Genomic DNA, 10,114 nt, shown 5'->3' on the forward strand with positions numbered 1-10,114 from the left:
TTCTTGAATAAAAAGTTTCTTTTAATGAAGCCCAACATTCTGTTCTCTTTATTTGCTGCATCGATGCATTGCTGTGAGAATTTGAGGTTTGACGCGATTTTGACCCCCAAGTCCTTGACGCACTGAACGCTTTTGAGTTTAACGCCGCGCATTTCGTAATCGAACTTCTTATTCCTCGTTCCAATTTGAAGGACCTGGCACTTGTCTACGTTAAAGGGCATCTCCCATCTATCCGACCAAGCTGAAATTTTGTGCAAATCCTCTTGGAGGCTTTGCCTGTCTTCGTCAGTGAGAACTGAGTTACCAATCTTTGTGTCGTCTGCAAATTTACTAATGCGGTTATTGAGTCCAACATCCACGTCGTTGATGTAGATAATGAAGAGCACTGGGCCAAGAATCGAGCCCTGAGGGACGCCACTAGTGACAGGCGCCCACTCTGAGTTAAATCCGTCAATCACTACTCTTTGTTGTCTGTTGCTCAACCAATTCGCGATCCATTGGTTTACTTGACCGTCAATACCTATTTGCTTTAATTTGTAAAGTAATTTATGATGCGGGACTTTATCAAACGCTTTCTGGAAATCAAGATAGACTACGTCCAGTGATTTGGTTACGTCATAAACAGTGAAGAGGTCGTTATAAAAGGTTAATAGGTTTGATAGGCAGGATCTTTTGTTTCGGAAGCCATGTTGTGAGTCCCCAATTAATGAGTCGCTTTCAAGGTAACTCACAATTTTGTCTCTAATTATGCCCTCAAATAGCTTACCTACAACCGAAGTTAGACTAATGGGCCTGTAATTACCTGGTACTTTTTTGTCTCCTTTCTTAAAAATCGGTGTCACGTTAGCCTTTTTCCAATCTGAAGGGACGATGCCTTGTCGCAAGGACATATTGAATACGGTTGTGAGGGAGGAGAGTATTTCACTCTTTGTTTCTTTCAGCAGAGTTGGATATACTTTGTCAGGTCCAGGACTTTTATTTGTTTTAAGTGATTTGAGGGCTTTAAGGACTTCATCGGTTGTTATTTCAAAGTTAGGCAATGCATGCCCGGGATTTATAATAATACTGGTGTTGGTGGTAGTGGTGGGAGGACTGTTAGTATTAAATACCGAGGAAAAGTAATTGTTTAATAGGTTTGCAACGTGTTGGCTGTCAGTCACTAGTGCACCGTCGCTGTTTGTTAAGGGTCCAATTCCGCTTCTGATCGCCTTTCTGTTGTTTATGTAACTGAAGAAGGATTTCGGATTATTTTTACAGTTGGCTGCAATATTTTCTTCATATCTACGCTTTGCCTGACGCACTAATCTGTTTACTCGTCGCCTGCCATCATTGTAGAGTCTAATGTTTTCGGGCGTGCTTTGTTCTTTCTTTAACCTGTAAAACAATTTTCTCTCCTTGACTGAGTGTTTAATTTTGCTATTAAACCAAGGTGGGCTTTTATTAGTGTTAATTCGCTTCTCGCACAAGGGGACAAATGTGTCCTGCTGAGTGAGTAAGTGATTTTTAAAGCTTAGCCAGGCGTCCTCTACATTGCCGTCATCTGATAGTTGCATATCTATTAGTTTTCGTCGGATTTCTACGAAGTTGGCTCGTTTGAAATTGGGCACCTTTACTTTATTTTCAGACACCGATGTTTGAGCTCTAATGTCAACGCGCACTAGTTTATGGTCGCAGGAACCGAGGTGTTCTCCTACCGTGACATTACTGACTAGAGAGAGAGAGAGAGAGAGAATGATAATCATCACCATGAGGCACAGGAAGGAGAAGAAGAGATATGAAAGATAAAAGGAAGAAGGAATTAAAGAAGAAACGGGGAGGAGAAGGAAGAAGGGGAGAAAAGTATAAAAAGTGAGAGATGGAAGAGAGAAAGAAGGGGGAAGAGGGAGATACCAAATAATAAATGGAGGAGGAAGAGCAGCAGGGGAAGGGAGGAGGAGAGGGAGGAGGAGGAGGAGGGGGAAGAGGAGTATAGGAGGAGGAGGAAGAGTAAAAAGTGAGAGGAGGAAATGAGAAAATGGAGGAGAGAAAGACAAAGAAAGAAAATAAAAAGATAAAAACGATAAAGAAGAAGAAGAAGAAGAGCTAGGAGGTTTAGATAATTCCAAATCAGTTACAAACGCACACACACACACACACACACACACACACCTGGGACCCGTTGCCAACACCTGCGTTTTTTCTCTCATGCTCTCTCTCTCTCTCTCTCTCTCTCTCTCTCTCTCTCTCTCTCTCTTATTTTCACTTGACAACATTTTTCCTCATTTTCTTTAATCTCATTTTCACTCACTTAAGATTCTTCTTTTGAGTCACCTTCTCATGTTTCTCATATTCAAGTCATTTTCATTCACTTCCATGTTATTTTCAGGTCACTTTCAGTTTCTTGTCATTTTTAGGTCACTTTCATTTCACTTTCATGTGATATTCAGGTCACTAACATTCCCTTTCATGTCATTTTCAGGTCATTTTCACTCACCATGTCATTTCACCATTTTTAACTCATATATTCACTCACTGCCCGTCACTTTTTTGGTCTCGCCCTCGCTGACTCACTTTCCCTCAGTCCTTTTCGCCGAACTCATCACGATGACTTATTTCATGTTCAAGTCACTCTTACTCAGTTTTTGTAATTTTCACTCACTTACATGTCATTTTCATCTCATCTTCACTTACTATCTCACCTTTTGGTCTCACTCATCATCACTCTTCCTCACTTTCAGTCTAATTTTCACCTTACTTTCAACCCACTCACTCATTTCTAGGTCATTTTCACTCATATTCGTCTCAGTGGCCTTCGATTTTATGTCATATACTTACTAATGATGATAATAGTAATAATAATAATAATAATAATATTAATAGTAATAATAATAATAATAATAATAATAATAATAATAATAGTAATAATAATGGTAATAGAACAGTTCATTTTCCTACACACAAACACACACACACTCACACACAAGATGGCGGACTAACACAGCTGATCTGATGTGCTCCAAATTCACATCACAGCTGCGTGGGATTAAATCCTGGACGTGAATTACTAAGGTGGGAGCCGTGCTAAGGTACAATCGTGCTGTCCCGAAGAAACAAAGGCTGTTGACAGTGTACAACATTGAGAAATGAGCGAGGAGGAGGCGTGGGCGGCGGCCTTGCCGACCCCGCTGGCATTGTGTACACCGCCGGGCACAGGGGTCAGGACAAGACTGGCAGCAAAAAGGCAAGATTTTGAGTTTGAGGGCCTCACGGATGACATGGAGAGACCCAGAGACAGAGACGGCATGTTGAGAAGGAGGTTCACAGACTTGGAAAGGCAGATGAAAGATATGAGAGATAGAATGGGGACGCTGGAGAGAGAGGTGAACGTTCTGAAGACAGAGAAGGATGTTTGGAAGAATGCGTATAGTGACCTGCACAAGCAGATAACATTGAACGAGAATAAGAACATAAGAACATAAGAACGCAGGAGTCTGCAAGAGGCCGGTAGGCCTGTACGAGGCAGCTCCTTTGACCCTAAGCTCCCGTGTATCTAACCCCACCTAATATCGCTGTCCATGAATTTATCTAATCTATTTTTGAAATGACAATTGTATTGGCACTCACCACATGACTGCTAAGCCTATTCCACTCATCCACCACCCTGTTAGTAAACCAATTTTTGCCTATGTCCCTGTTGAATCTGAATTTATCCAGTTTAAACCCGTTACTTCGTGTCCTACCCGTTTCTCTTACCAACAAAACCTTATGAATGTCTCCCTTATTAAAGCCCTTCATCCATTTATAAACCTCGATCATGTCTCCACGCACCCTTCGCCTTTCTAGAGAATGCAAGTTTAACTGTTTGAGTCTTTCCTCGTATGGCAAGTTTCTCAACCCCTGAATCATCTTAGTCATCCTCCTCTGCACCGATTCTAACATTTTGATATCCATTCTATAGTAGGGTGACCAGAACTGAACCGCATAGTCAAGGTGAGGTCTAACTAATGCTAAATATAGTTTGAGGAAGACTTCGGGGCTTCTGTTGCTTACGCTCCTTGAAATAAATCCCAGTACCCTATTAGCTCGATTTCTAGCTTGAATGCATTGTGCCCTTGGACGGAGATCAGAGCTCACTAAGACCCCTAAATCCCTCTCGCACCCAGACCTACTTATGAGAGTGTCATTTATGCAATAGTTATGTGAGGGGTTGTTCCTACCTACACTCAGAATACTGCACTTCCCTACATTGAACTCCATCTGCCATTTATCCGCCCAGTCATACAATCTGTTGAGTTCACCTTGGAGAATACTAGCGTCCTGATCCGACTCAATTACTCTACCGATCTTGGTATCATCTGCAAATTTACTAACATCACTACTAATTCCTGTGTCTAAGTCATTGATATAAATAATAAACAAAAGTGGACCTAATACCGAACCTGTGGGACCCCACTAACACATCCTCAGTCATATTTTTTACCATTGATTTGCACTCTTTGCTTCCTATTGCTAAGCCACGCCTTGACCCAGTTCAAAACTTTACCTACTCCGTGAGCCTGTAATTTAAGCAACAGTCGTTGGTGAGGAACTTTGTCAAACGCTTTACTAAAATCAAGATAGATTACATCATAATTTTCATCTCTGTCAACCGCCTCAAATACTCTATTGTAGAAGGACAAGAGATTGGTGAGGCATGACCCACCTTTTGTGAACCCATGCTGCGAGTCGTGAATTAAGCTATGTTTCTCTAAATGCTCCCGAATGTTCCTGGCTATTATGGACTCCAGCATCTTCCCTATAACCGATGTTAAGCTAATTGGGCGATAGTTTGAAGCAACTGACCTGTCCCCCTTTTTAAAAATCGGCGTCACATTAGCTACTTTCCATAGGCTCGGCACATAGCCAGTATTTACCGACATCTTAAAGATGTCGGTTAGTGGGTCACTGATTATATCACCTAACTCCTTTAATACCCTCGGAAATATCCCGTCAGGACCTGGCGACTTGTTCTTCTTAAGCTTATCTATCTCATCCTGAACTACTTGCCTGGTAATGATTATATCCCTCAATTTATCGCCATCCCCGCCCTCGTACACCTGAACTCTTTACGGTATAGTCGTTCGATCCTCCTGTGTGAATAGGCAGAGGACGCGGAGGCTAAAGTCAAGGAATTAAAGGAAACGCATAAAGACTGGAAGGAGGAGCAAGAAAAGAATAATGCTGGCTTTAAGAAAATTGTGGAGGAACAAGTCAAGGCTAAGGATGAAGCTATAACTGAAAAGGTGATCAAGGTGATAAAAGAAAAACCAGAAATAGTGAGGGACTCCGCTGAAAAAAAGAAGTCTGTAATAGTGGTGGGCATTAATGAACAGCACATGCCAGTCAGACATACAAGGGAATAGAAGGAAAGGAAGGCAGTGGAGCAAGGAATTGAAGCATTTCAGGAAGAAGGTCATGAGCTGGTAGAAGAGATTGAAGAAGTATTCAGGTTTGGAAAGTATGAAGAAGGAGCCCAACGACCAGTTAAAATTAGATTTAGGTCTCAAGTGGCTGCAGAAGAAGTGGTGGGAAAGTCATGGAAGTCAGCAAGAACAGAGGCCTACAAAAAAGTCCGGGTAAGAAAGGACAGAAGTGTGGAGGAAAGGAACACGACAAGAGACTTGAAGAATCAAGCCAATGAAAAGAATGAAGGAAGATCAGTAGAGGATAAAAGGAAGTTTTCTGGAGAGTGATAGACATGGACCTAAGGAAGGGGTACAGCAGGGAAGAGGAGACAGCTTGAAGGTGGCATACACTAATGTGAACGGGTTAACCCGTGGGCCTCGGCTATGGGAAAGCCGAGAAGTGGCCAAGAAACGGCACCATTACACTGCATTTTGAGACTAAGAAAAGAGCATGGAACGTATATCAGAGTACTCCTCTCATAACCATAAAGCCGTTAAAAATATTTATTTATACTCAAACTCCATTCTTTTTGGGTGGTGTTTGTTACAAAATAAACAGTCTCGTGATACGAGGCATCTAGCAGAGAGTCGCTTGTTGTCTACTTTAGATAATTTGACAAATGATTACTATATGGATAGCTAATTCAGTCTGCCATGACCTTACAGCAACACCTATGACAAATAAGCCTACCTCAAGATCAATCACCCACCACAATGACCCAGGGCATGCATGGTGGGTTGCTCTATGCCGCCACCGCATACAATTAGCTCGAATTAGGCGTTTTGAGCAGAGCCCCATATGGGGTCCACCGTTTCAGCGGACCGACTCGCGGGAGCCCAAAAATGGGTCCGCCGACGCTGCCGGGTTAATATCGTCACTGTTAGAAATAGGAAATTACCTGAGTGAGGAAAAAACAGATGTTATGGGGATTACGGAAACCAAATTGACTGGTAGTATAGATGCATTTAACATAGGGGATGATAAATATAATGTATGGATGAGAAATAGAAAAAATAAACAAGGAGGAGGAGCGATGCTATTGTTGAAAAAAGAAGGGACAGTGGAGGGTGTCACCTATGGCGAAGGGGAAGCGGAGGTCTTGAGTGTGGGAATAAGACTGCAAAGGGGAGGATGCAGAAATATCGTAGTGGTGTATGTCCCCCAAAAAACAATTCATGGACAGAAGAATTGTACAAGAAGAAGCTGGAAGACACATTGGATTGCCTAAGGAGATTGCTGGAGGAGAAGGATAAGATTCTGATAATGGGGGATTTTAATTGTAAAGAAGTATCATGGGAAAACTGGTCAACGGAAGGAAGTGAGGCTTCATGGGGGAACAAGGTTTTGGAATTGGTTATAGATAACGTCCTCACACAGTGGGTGGAGGAAAATACAAGATTCAGAGGAGAAGACGAGCCATCTAGATCGGACTTGATAATCACCAGGGAGCCGGATACCATAGAGGAGATGAACTATAAGAGCCATATAGGGATGAGAGATCACGTACTTATCGAGTACATATTACGAGGAGGTAAAATAATCAAGAATGAGGACTACTGGAAAGAACAGTTTAACTTTAATAAGGCAAAGTTTGAACAACTTGGGAAACATTTTGAGGAAGCACAATGGGATACTTTTTTGAGGCTGAAAATGTGGAGGAAAAATGGGCTATCTTTCTACGGATTTACAACGAAGGAGTGGAAAAGTGGGTACCAAGGATGAAAGAAGGCCAGACATCAAGAGAAGAGTGGTACAACAGAAAGTGTGTAGACGCCAAGCTGGAAAAGGAGAATTAAGGCATTGATCAAATGGAGAAAAAATAGGAGGATGGATCTATGGAATGAGTACAAAAGGAAGAGGAATGTTTATGTCAAAGTAAGAAGAGAAGAAAAGAGGAGTTTTGAGAAAAAATATTGTAGATAAGTGCAAAGACCAGCCAAAACTGTTTTATAAGTTCATAAATGGAAAGTTGAAAAATAGAGATGAGATTCAGAAAGTTAAAGTTAATGGTGAAACTTTTGATAGTATAAGTGAAATAGTAGAAGTGATGAATAACTGTTTCCAAACAGTGTTCACAAGGGAGAGTGAGTTTGAAGGTGTAGATGCAGTGCCGGGGAATGGAGTGGGTCTGGAGAGAATACAAACATCAGCAGATGAAGTTAGAAAATTATTGGAAGAATTGGATGCGAGGAAATCAGCAGGACCGGATGGTATATCAAACTGGGTGCTAAAAGAGTGTAACCAGCTAATAGCTGAAAAGTTGAGCAACTTGATTAATGTCTCACTAGACTGGAAGAGGGCTAACATCGTCCCAATACATAAAGGAGGAAGTAAGGAAGACCCGTTCAACTATAGGCCAGTGTCGTTAACAAGTGTAGTAGCAAAGATGTGTGAGAAAATTATAAAAAAAAAAACAGATGGGTGGAGTATTTATAAGAAAACGGTACATTAACAAATAACCAATTCGGATTCAGAGGAGGACGGTCTTGTGTAACTAATCTGATCAGCTTCTATTCAAGAGTAATTGATATAATACAGAAAAGCGTAGGTTGGGCAGATTGTGTATCTGGACTTAAAGAAGGCGTTTGATAAAGTACCACACAAGCGATTAATATGGAAACTTAATCATATTGGAGGTCTGGGTGGTTCAATATTGGATTGGATTATGGACTTTTTGACGAAGAGAGAAATGAGAACAGTAATCAGGAACAATAAATCAAGCTGGATGGAAGTGACGAGTGGAGTCCCCCAAGGATCAGTGTTGGCTCCGATTATGTTTGTAACTTATATTAATGACATGACAGAAGGGGTGACTAGCTATATGAATATGTTTGCTGATGATGCTAAAATAATGAGAAGGGTGGCTAATGAAGAAGACTGTGTAGCCCTGAGCCAAGATCTCGACAGAATAAGCGAATGGTCACGCAAATGGGAAATGACATTCAATACAGAGAAGTGTAGTGTGATGGAGTTTGGTAAGAGCAGTAGACGAATATCGGGAAACTACTCTCTGAGTAATGAAAGAATCATGAAAAACACTAAAGAAAAAGATCTGGGAGTGATCATAACAGACAAGTTATCCTTTGGAAAACATAGACCGGATAACTGGGGAAACATACAATCTTCTTAGAAACATAAAAGCACCATTTACAAAGTTAAATGAAGAAATGGTGAAGAAACTAAAAACATCGATGATACGTCCAAGACTGGAATATATTAGTCTATAGTCTGTTCACTGTTTTGCACGATAGTGATCAGAATGCAGATAAAGCTCCACATATTGAAAACACAGGGTTGTTTATAACAACATGTCACTCGCCCCAACCATCATGGCGAGCTTTAACTGCATTCTGATCACACTATCGTGTTCACGAGAAATTTTCCTACGTCATGTAGTAATATATTTCTGCAGTCAATGAACAACTGTTGAAAACAGTGAGCATAAGTAAAACATGTTATAAACATTTTTTTTAACATCTTCACAGTTCAGCTCATCGTAATACCATTTTCTTATTTGTTTTGTCGAGTTTTTGAAATACATCTTGATTCTACAGTCACTGCTGAGTCTGATGGTGTCAACCAAAACTGGCTAGCTCGTATATGAGGTGAGCTATGGCATATAATAAAGAAACATGTCTCACTCCAGCATGCAAGATGTGGTCCGACATGAGTGTCAGCGGGAGAGCGGAGCAGCCAATCACCTGCAAGCTTACCAACCTGCCTAGGCGCCAGGAATCTTGCTTAAGTGAACAGACTATAGTGTGGTCACCTAGATTGAAGAAAGAAATTATAAAGTTGGAAAGAATACAGAGAGCAGCGACTAAATTACCGGAAACTCTGAGAGAACATACTTATGAAGAAAGACTGGAGAAATTGGGACTAACAACACTGGAGAGCAGAAGAGAGAGAGGGGACCTAATAACATTGTACAGGATACAAGAGGGATTGGAGAAACTGGACAGGGAAGACCTAGTGGTACGTGACAGAAGTGTGACAAGAGGCAATAGTAAGAAATTGAAGAGCGACTTTAGAAGAGACATCAAGAAATACAGTTTTCCATACAGAAGCACAAAAACATGGAACGGACTTGACAAGGAGACTGTGTGTGCAAAAACGATTCATGAATTTAAACCCATGCTGGATAGTACTAAGCGTTATGGAGACGGGACAGCACGAGCCTAGTACGGCTCTTTTCCTGTATTTCACAACTAGGTAAATACACACACACACACACACACACACACACACACACACACACACACATGACCGCCTGGACAACCAAGACGAGTGTGGCTGTATCCCTTCAGTGGGTGAAAGGAGGAGGAGGAGGAGGAGAAGGAGGAAGAGGTGGAGGAAGAAGAAGAGGAGGAGGAGGTCAAGAAAAGGTCAGAAGGTTATAAGAACATAAGAGCATAAGAACGCAGGAGTCTACAAGAGGCCGGTAGGCCTGTATGAGGCAGCTCCTTTGACCCTAAGCTCCCGTGTATCTAACCCCACCTAATATCGCTGTCCATGAATTTATCTAGTCTATTTTTGAATGTGACAATTGTATTGGCACTCACCACATGACTGCTGCCTATTCCACTCATCCACCACCCTGTTAGTAAACCAATTTTTGCCTATGTCCCTGTTGAATCTGAATTTATCCAGTTTAAACCTGTTACTTCGTGTCCTACCCGGTTCTCTTACC

This window comes from Eriocheir sinensis, unplaced genomic scaffold (genome assembly GCF_024679095.1).
Source record: "Eriocheir sinensis breed Jianghai 21 unplaced genomic scaffold, ASM2467909v1 Scaffold1388, whole genome shotgun sequence".
NCBI lineage: Eukaryota > Metazoa > Arthropoda > Malacostraca > Decapoda > Varunidae > Eriocheir > Eriocheir sinensis.